This window comes from Octopus bimaculoides, chromosome 10, assembly GCF_001194135.2.
Source record: "Octopus bimaculoides isolate UCB-OBI-ISO-001 chromosome 10, ASM119413v2, whole genome shotgun sequence".
NCBI lineage: Eukaryota > Metazoa > Mollusca > Cephalopoda > Octopoda > Octopodidae > Octopus > Octopus bimaculoides.
Genome location: NC_068990.1, coordinates 21,399,453 through 21,407,914, shown reverse-complemented (window position 1 = coordinate 21,407,914; position 8,462 = coordinate 21,399,453). Strand labels below are relative to the sequence as shown.

Sequence of the window (8,462 nt, the reverse complement as noted above, 5' to 3'; positions counted from 1 at the left end):
TATATATGTATATATATATATATATATATATAATATATAGGTAAATATTTATGTGTGTGAGTGTGTGTACAGCTATGTTATCGTATGCCTCTGACGTCACTGGAAAGTAAGTATTCAGTAACGTGTATAATGCATGAAAGAAATAATCTATACAAGGCTAAATTCGAACTCAAAACTACTGGGAAGGAAGAAATTACAATGTATTTTATGACTTGGCCATGGCAAAATAATTGTTTCTAATTTCGATAGAAAGAAAGCAACTTACCAGGTCGCCACCTTTCGGCGCTCTTATGATATTAGCAACACTGAATACGCTTTTAAATTTCAGAATCCACCGTTGCTTAGATGATCATTCAAGTGAACTATCTACTCATTCAATTGACGTATAACTGACTGAGTATTCCACAGATATGTATATTTTCAATGAAAACTTCAGGATGAAGCATCGTTATACAATTCTTTGAATTAAAAGTATAAGTCTTTGAAGGTTTTTTGGGTGGGAGAAGGGACTAGCAGTTTTGATGGGAGATGTAAGTCGATTACATTGACCCTGTTGATCAAACGATGCTTATTTTATCGGCTCCGAAAGAATGAAACGTTGAGTGAACCTAGGTGGAATTTGAACTCAAATCGTAAACAGCCGGCATATTGTAAACAGCCGGCAGATTGTAAACAGCCAGGAGAAATACCTATTTCGTTATTGCCCACAAGGGGCTAAACATAGAGGGAACAAACAAGAACAGACGAACGGATTAAGTCGATTACACCGACCCCAGTGCGTAACTGGTACTTAATTTATCGACCCCGAAAGGATGAAAGGCAAAGTCGACCTCGGCGGAATTTGAACTCAGAACGTAACGGCAGACGAAATACCGCAAAGCATTTCGCCCGGCGTGCTAACGATTCTGCCAGCTCGCCGCCAGGAGAAATACCGCCAACCATTTTGTCTGACGTGCTATCGGTTTTGCCTGTTTGCTGTCTCAAACACTTTTAACAATTCTAACAAATTTCTAATCCCGTCTCACTGAGAGAAGAGGTAGTTACCTCCATTTATATTAACGACCATCCAGAGGGTGGGTTCTACGCGATGTTTAATATGCTTTTAAATTTCATATTTTGGTTCTCCGTCGACTTAAAGGATGTGCATTGAGATATGCAGTGATGAGAAATGCCTACTTATTAAGCTGATGCCTAATTAGCAGAGAATCCTTAAGATAGGTTTAACCTTAACGAAAATTTTAAGAAGAAACATACTCACACATTCTGTGAATAAAGTACCATAGCATTTTTTGTACAAGGCCAGCAGTGTTATGGAAGGGGTGAGGAGAAGTCTTTTACGATGACGACTGCGCTCAATAGGTATTTTAATAACCCCGAAAGGCTTAAAGGCAAATTGAACCGTGGCGAAATTTGAACTGAGAACGTAAAGAGCCTAAAAAATGGGTGCTGAGCGTTTTGTACAATGCGCTAATGATTCTGCCAGCTCACTGCCTAGAAAAAATTAGTAGAGATAAACAGGCTTTCTTATGTCTGTATCAACTCCATTTGTCTTTTCATCAAAAGGTTTGTGTCAACTCGAGGCTCCGGCTATAAAACATACTGTTCCGTGGTATTTATCAATGAGATCGAACTTAAGAACACATTTTTGCAATGAGGACATTTTTGAACCACTGAAACATGTCTGAGTCCACACATAAAGTAAACATACGCACACAGTCAGACACACACAGAGTAGATTATGACATTTAAAATTTATTCAAATGAAAGATAGCAAGACGACTGCAAACAATTGAAATATTTTATCATGAAGCATAATTAATTCTACAGTTTAGTGAACAATGTGATTCACTGTCTTACACGTAATAGCTTGAAGTAACAGTAAGGAAAAATAAAAAATGTTTAGTGATGCGGCAGAGCTAATTATAACTGATTATAACATACATTCAAGGAATGCTAGATAACACAGCAAGGTACCTCTTTGTGTACGGTCGGATTGGTAGATAGAAATAGCAGCTAAATCAATAAAGTTATAACCTACTGTTTAGAAAGAAAAAAAAAAGGCAAAAACACATTGATCTGTGTAGTTCGTGATACGCCAAATAAGGGAATATTCAGAACCAATCTGGATTTGAACACGGGAAGTAAAGGAACTGGATTTTAATGAAATATTGGTTTCAAATTTTGACAGAAGGACAGCTATGTTCGAAGTAGAAGACAAGTCGATTACATCGACCCAAGCGCTTAACTGGCACTCATTTCATCGAACCCCGAGAGGTATGAAAGGCAAAGTCAACTTCGGCGGAATTTGAACTCGGAACACAATGACGAACAAAATTCCGCTAAGCATTTTGCCCGACGTGCTAACAACTGTGCTAGCTCCCTGGCCTGAATTTTAATAAAATATTCCATTTTTTCTATAGGAACAAGGCCTGAAATTTTGGAGGAACGGAGCTTGTTGATTACACTTATTTTATCGACCCCGAAATGGTGAGAGGTAAATTCGGCATCGGTGGAATTTGAACTCAGAACATAACGACAGACGAAATGTCGCTAAGTCTTTTTACACGGTATGCTAACAATTCTGCCAGCTCACCGCCCTGAATTTTAATAAAATATTGCACATCATTTTGCGTGAAGCTCTACTTCTCTTTCTTGCCTTTGACTCTTCTCCATCAACCTGATAGTGGCCATCCCTTTTCTTTGCGGATCTTTTGATGGGTAAAAATCCCAAATCTTGATATATATATAGCTTCATTTACAGTCATAAGATAAAATGAAATGCTTAATCGCACAGGCAAGTCATTGACCCTTCCCTGTACCACTTTTCTTACTTCTGGCAATGTCGTATGTTCTAGTCTTCCATATCTTCAATCGCTCTCTAGCGGTGAGTCTACCAAAGTAGCCAGATAAATTCGTTCGTTTTTTTTTCGCAATGCTATTGGAATTAACACACAAAGTATCATTATCATAGTGCCTTGTAGTATTTTTTTAGCTCTAATCTTTCTGTATATTTCTTTGAATCAGGACGGTAATTTCTCCAGACAAGGCGTTGACCAGCTAGTGGAACATTGGTGATAACTCGAGAATAATGAACGAGAATACATTAGTTACCGATTAGTTAAAAATGCTGATGAAAAAAAAAGGATTAAAATAAATGGAGAAAAATACGTCTTTATTTATCTAACGACCATGAAGCTATCATATTTGATATAATATAATGTGTGTGTGTGTGTGTGTGTGTGTGTGTGTGTGTGTGTGTGTAGACATTCATATGTTTCATTGCGATACAGCAGGCTTTATATTTACTACCTGATTATTCATTGAATATTTTCGTAGAGACAAACGCTTTATAAACCGACTCAACTCTTATTCATAGGGTTAAAATTTGACTATTCATTTTTTCATACCCAATTCTACTTCCCATTGTTTTGCATGATGTAATAGACCCTCATAGCCATAGCATCTGTCTTTAACGACTTTATCTGTTTATCTGTCTAACTACCGACCTACCTACCTATCTCTTTATATCCTTATATGTGTATGTGTATGCATGCGTATACAGGAGAGAAAGAGGGGGAAGAGTGAGAGGTCTTTCTATCGGTATGACAAAGAAAACAAGACAAATAAACATGCTATTATAGTCATACAATAAACACAATGAACGTAGTATTACTTCTCTTTCTTACTCAACGTAGCACACTCTCTTTTTGTCTATCTCTCACCGTCTCTGTCTTTTCCCCTTAGTCTATGTTTCTTTCTCTCTCTCTCTTTCTCTTCATGTTTCTATCGTCTGCTTTCTTTGTTTGTCTCACCTTCTCTTTCCCTCATTCACTGTCTCCTTATTTGCCTTTTTCTTTTTCTCTTATCTCTTTATTTTTTGTCTTTCTCACACGCATACAATCACAAGGAAGCTTATACACAATCACACACACAAGATAGTGATTTGTCATTGTATATTATTACTACTTGTATACACTTTTTTCTAAGAAACTAACAAAAAGAAGCAACAACAACAGCAGCAACAAAATATGCTGAACAATAAATATAAAAATGTCACACCAGCTTTCTTACGAACAAACACGAATGCTTTACAAGCTTATTATTCTTGCAATAAGACGGCGACAAAAATCATGTCGCGGCCAATTTACAATGAATACAGTGCAAAGTAGATACAGGCATTAAGCACAATATAGTTCTTCTTTAATAGGCATAGCTGAGAAGCAAATAAATAAAAGGAGGAGAAAGTGGAAGCGGTGGTAGAGAATAAGAAAAGGTGAGAGTGACAAATATTTGTTGTTCACTGGAGAAAAACAGAAAATATTCAAGAAGAGCAGCAAAGCGTCACAAAAGTTTTAGAAAGTACGGCGAAGATATACAATAACACTACTACTACTACTACTACTACTACTACTACTACTACTACTACTACTACTACTACCAATAATAATAATGATAATAATGTTTTCTTTATTAACTACCAAGGGTTGTCAGAAAACATCGATTACTGTAAAGAACTTCGTAGTGTGAGATTACATAAAAAAAAAGCTTGTATAAATGAAAATAATATAAAGCAAAATGAAAAAAAAAAAAGAATTCAAACAAAGAGTGAGTTCCCCAAAATTGGGGAGACTTTCAAGAGATAGTCGTGGAAATCCTATAAACTTAACCATTCAAGTAAATGCCTTTTATTAGTCTTTTTCTTCAAATCTATGACTCAGAGCAGGCCCGTTTGCAAAGATATGCTCGCCATTCACATCCGCCTGTCAATAGATTTATTGTACAGTAGCGTTTCCCTTTCCGTCTTCACTTTTATGTTCAAGTCAAATTTTAAAAAGTTCATAAGGGCTTGGCCAGAAAGGAAGTTGTCTGTCTTCAGCCTTTTCGACCTCGCCCACCACATAAACTCTTTCGCCAAAGCCACCAGACAGATAAAGACTGTTGGCCTTCAGAGCAGAAGGAAGGCGACGGGACGATATTCAAAAATGAACTCAGCTGCTAGCTGAATCCATCCTACATATTTTAGCAGCAGTTCGAGATACTTCCCGAAGTCAGCAATGTTCGTATGCTGGACAAGTACGTGCATAACAGTTCTCTTGCATCACAGGCAGGCGCGGCTGACGGCACTATTTATTTATTTTGTTATCCACGGTAATATTGTATTTTTATGGTTCAAATGTACAGAAAACTAAAGACTTGGAGGCAGGTGAGGGAACAACAAGCAAGTGTATTAGTATGATTCTCGGGAAAGACTTTGATGTTTCGAGCCTACGCTCTTCGACCGAAAAGAATGAGAGTATATTGGGGATAATATGTGCTTATACATGATTTGTCGGTTGTAATGTCGTTATTGTGAATAATATTTGTGCGTTGATGTATATAATTCATTAATTCTTTGTTGTTTTTGTATGTTACTGTGTAGTTGAAGTTTTTTTTAGCTGTTGTTGTTCTTGTTGGCTGAGGTGTGAATTAGGTTGTGTTTGAGTCAGCTGTATAGTTTTCTTCTTCTGTGAAGACGCGTGGCTTAGTGGTTAGGGCATTCGGCTCGCGATTGTAAGGACGTGAGTTCAGTTCCCGGCGACGCGTTGTGTCCTTGTGCAAGACACTATTTTATGTTGCTACAGTCCACTCAGCTGGCAAAAATGAGTTCTACCAGTATTTCAAAGGGCCGGCCATGTCACACTCTGTGTCACGCTGAATCTCCTTGAGAAATACGTTAGGGGTACACGTGTCTGTAGATTGCTCAGTCACTTGCACGTTAATTTCACGAACAAGCTGTTCCGTTGATCGTATCAGCTGGGACCTTCGTCGTCGTAACCGACGGAGTGCTCCTCATGGTTTTCTTCTTGGGGCGGAGGGGTCTGCTGTTGTCTGTAATGATGCAGTTGGTGTTGGTACTTTCTTTGATGCTTCTCCTTTCAAAATTCTCAGATTTTTGTGCAGACAAATTAATTTTGTACTGTTTCTTTTTTTTTTTTTTTTTTTTTTTTACATGTATCACGTTTCTCAGGAAGACAATTTCTTATTGTTCCTCTGTCGTTTTCGTGACACGAAATATCTGAAATATCTGAATGTGGGAGGGTTATGCCTTGTATTGTTATATTGTGGGATTTTGCTGATGATATTGGCGATGTTCTTCCTGTTGCTATTGTTGTTGTTTGTTTTGCTAGTATCGTTGTTTGCGTCTTTGCCGCTACTATTGTTACTACTACTACTGCTGCTGCTGTTACCCTTATTTTTAATGATGTTGCTGCAGTAGTAATGGCATCAGTAGTATTGGATGGAAGAACCATCATTCTCGCTATTTTGCAATGGACAGACAGCTTTTAGGCGGACTGTCATCGCATAAATGCTACCCTGACATTCTGTCCTTAACCGCCTTCAACAATTGCAGTCACAAGGTCTGGGATGACTTCCATATTTCTCTGATCTGTTTGGATGAACAGCTTTATACATACACCCGATCTTTCTTTCTATTTTGAAGCATGCGATCATACAATATATTCATTCTTATTTCTATATCGAACAAAACGGCACTTATTAGCTGATAGACGTCTATTTCTGGGATCGCATCCAAGCTTCATTTTATCTCCCTCCACTCGAGGCAGATCACGCTATTCTCTCCATCAGTATGGCTATATTCACTTCCTCTCTATCAATATGTCTCATTGTGTATGCACGCACACACACACACAAACATATTATTAAGAAGGATTAATAATGCCGAAACATAGTCACGGGTTTTAAACATTAGTTCTGCACCAGTCTGCATTGTATATATTTTTTCTGACGATTTTGCAGTCCTTCCACTTTATTTTAAAATTTTGAAGAAGACTGGGGGCAACTTTTGTCAAATAATTGTTTGGGTGGTCACGCAGGACAGTCAAGTAACTGTCCTATTTATGTGATACATACGTGAAACCTTGCCGTAATGTGTACAGTTGTTGTCACTTATTAGAATCAAGTATAAGTCTATGGACCAATTATTGTGATTAAAGCGAGGGCACCTAAATATTTTATGCGCTTAATATTATCATCCAGTTTAAGGAGCGAACTGGTAGAAATATTAGCACGACCCTATGCACTTTGTCCGGAGTGCTATCGATCCTTTCAGCTCACCGCCTTATTAAGAATTACAATAATAATAATTCTTTCAGATCAGAAATTTAGAAAAAAAGGGGTTTACTCGATTACAACGGCCCTAATCTGTTTCTGGTACTTTATTTTATCGACCTCAACAGGATAGAAGTTAACATCGACGGGACTTGAGATCGTAGTCACAACATTATCAACAATAGCAAACAATAATAATAATAATAATAATAATAATAATAATAATAATAACAATAATAATAACAATAATAATAATCCTTTCTACTGTAGGCACAAGGCCTGTAATTTCAGGGGAGGGGGCTTGTAGATTACGTTGAACCTAGCGCCTAACTGGTATTTAGTTCATCGACCCCAAAAGAAATGAAAGGCAAAATCGAATTCGACGGAATTTGAACTCAGAATGTAAAAACGGACGAAATGCCGCTAAGAATTTTGCCCGACGTGCCAACGATTCTGCCAGATGCCGCCTTAGAAATGGTGATAATAATAATAATAATTATAATAATAATAATAATAATAATAATATTTTCTACAACACGTACAAGGCCTGAAATTTTGAAGGGAGCGAGTCAATAAAATACCTTAACCCTAGGCACATATTCTATCGACTTCGAAAAGATAAAATGTTAAGTTGACCTCGATGGAATTTGAACTCAGAACGAAAGATGGGACGAATGCTGGTATGCGCTCTGTCCGGCGTGGTAACGATTTTTCCAGCTCACCGCCTTAACAATAAAAAAACGATAATTTATATATAGCATGAATGTATGTAAGTGTATTTGAGCAGAATTATTTGCTTGAATAATTTAATTTACGTGTTGTTGAAAAAGAATACTTTAAAATATTATTACATTTCATTGAACTACGTTTATTACTTAGTGAGAACACACCTATAACTTAAACAATACTTTGTGTGAAGCTTATTCGCTTTGTTTCCCACACCCTTATATAGGTACACTCCTACAGCCCTGATTTTTAATAAGCAAATTTTTGTTTAAAATATCAAACTATTTTTAATAATGTCATATTACTACTAACACACTACTTTAAAGACAGCGGTTTAGCAAAATCATTAGATTTTATAAATATGAGAATATATATTTCTGTATTGGGGTATATGGCAAAACGTTAAAAATACATCAAACCGTAAGAATGAATGACAGAGGAAGGGTTGAGAAACCCTGGGATTGAGAAGTTGTCGTTAGACAGAAATATTATTTGTCAATCAAGCTTCAGAATACTTATGATGAACGCCTTCCTACCGTGACTATCCATCTTGTATGTCAAGCTCTATATTCCCTAAATACGCTTGCTTTTCTAAAACGTTTATAACAGAAATAAGTAACTTGTAG

General features: G+C 36.9%; 1 long non-coding RNA gene across 1 annotated transcript in view; it reads left to right on the top strand.

Annotated features, from left to right (window-relative positions):
- LOC106870403 (uncharacterized) overlaps positions 1-3,178 on the top strand; it is a 28,766-nt gene extending 25,588 nt beyond the window's left edge. The window contains exon 3 of the long non-coding RNA XR_001409518.2: positions 3,025-3,178. This is a non-coding gene — a long non-coding RNA (uncharacterized LOC106870403). The remainder of the gene's footprint in view (positions 1-3,024) is intronic.
- Positions 3,179-8,462: the final 5,284 nt, after the last annotated feature.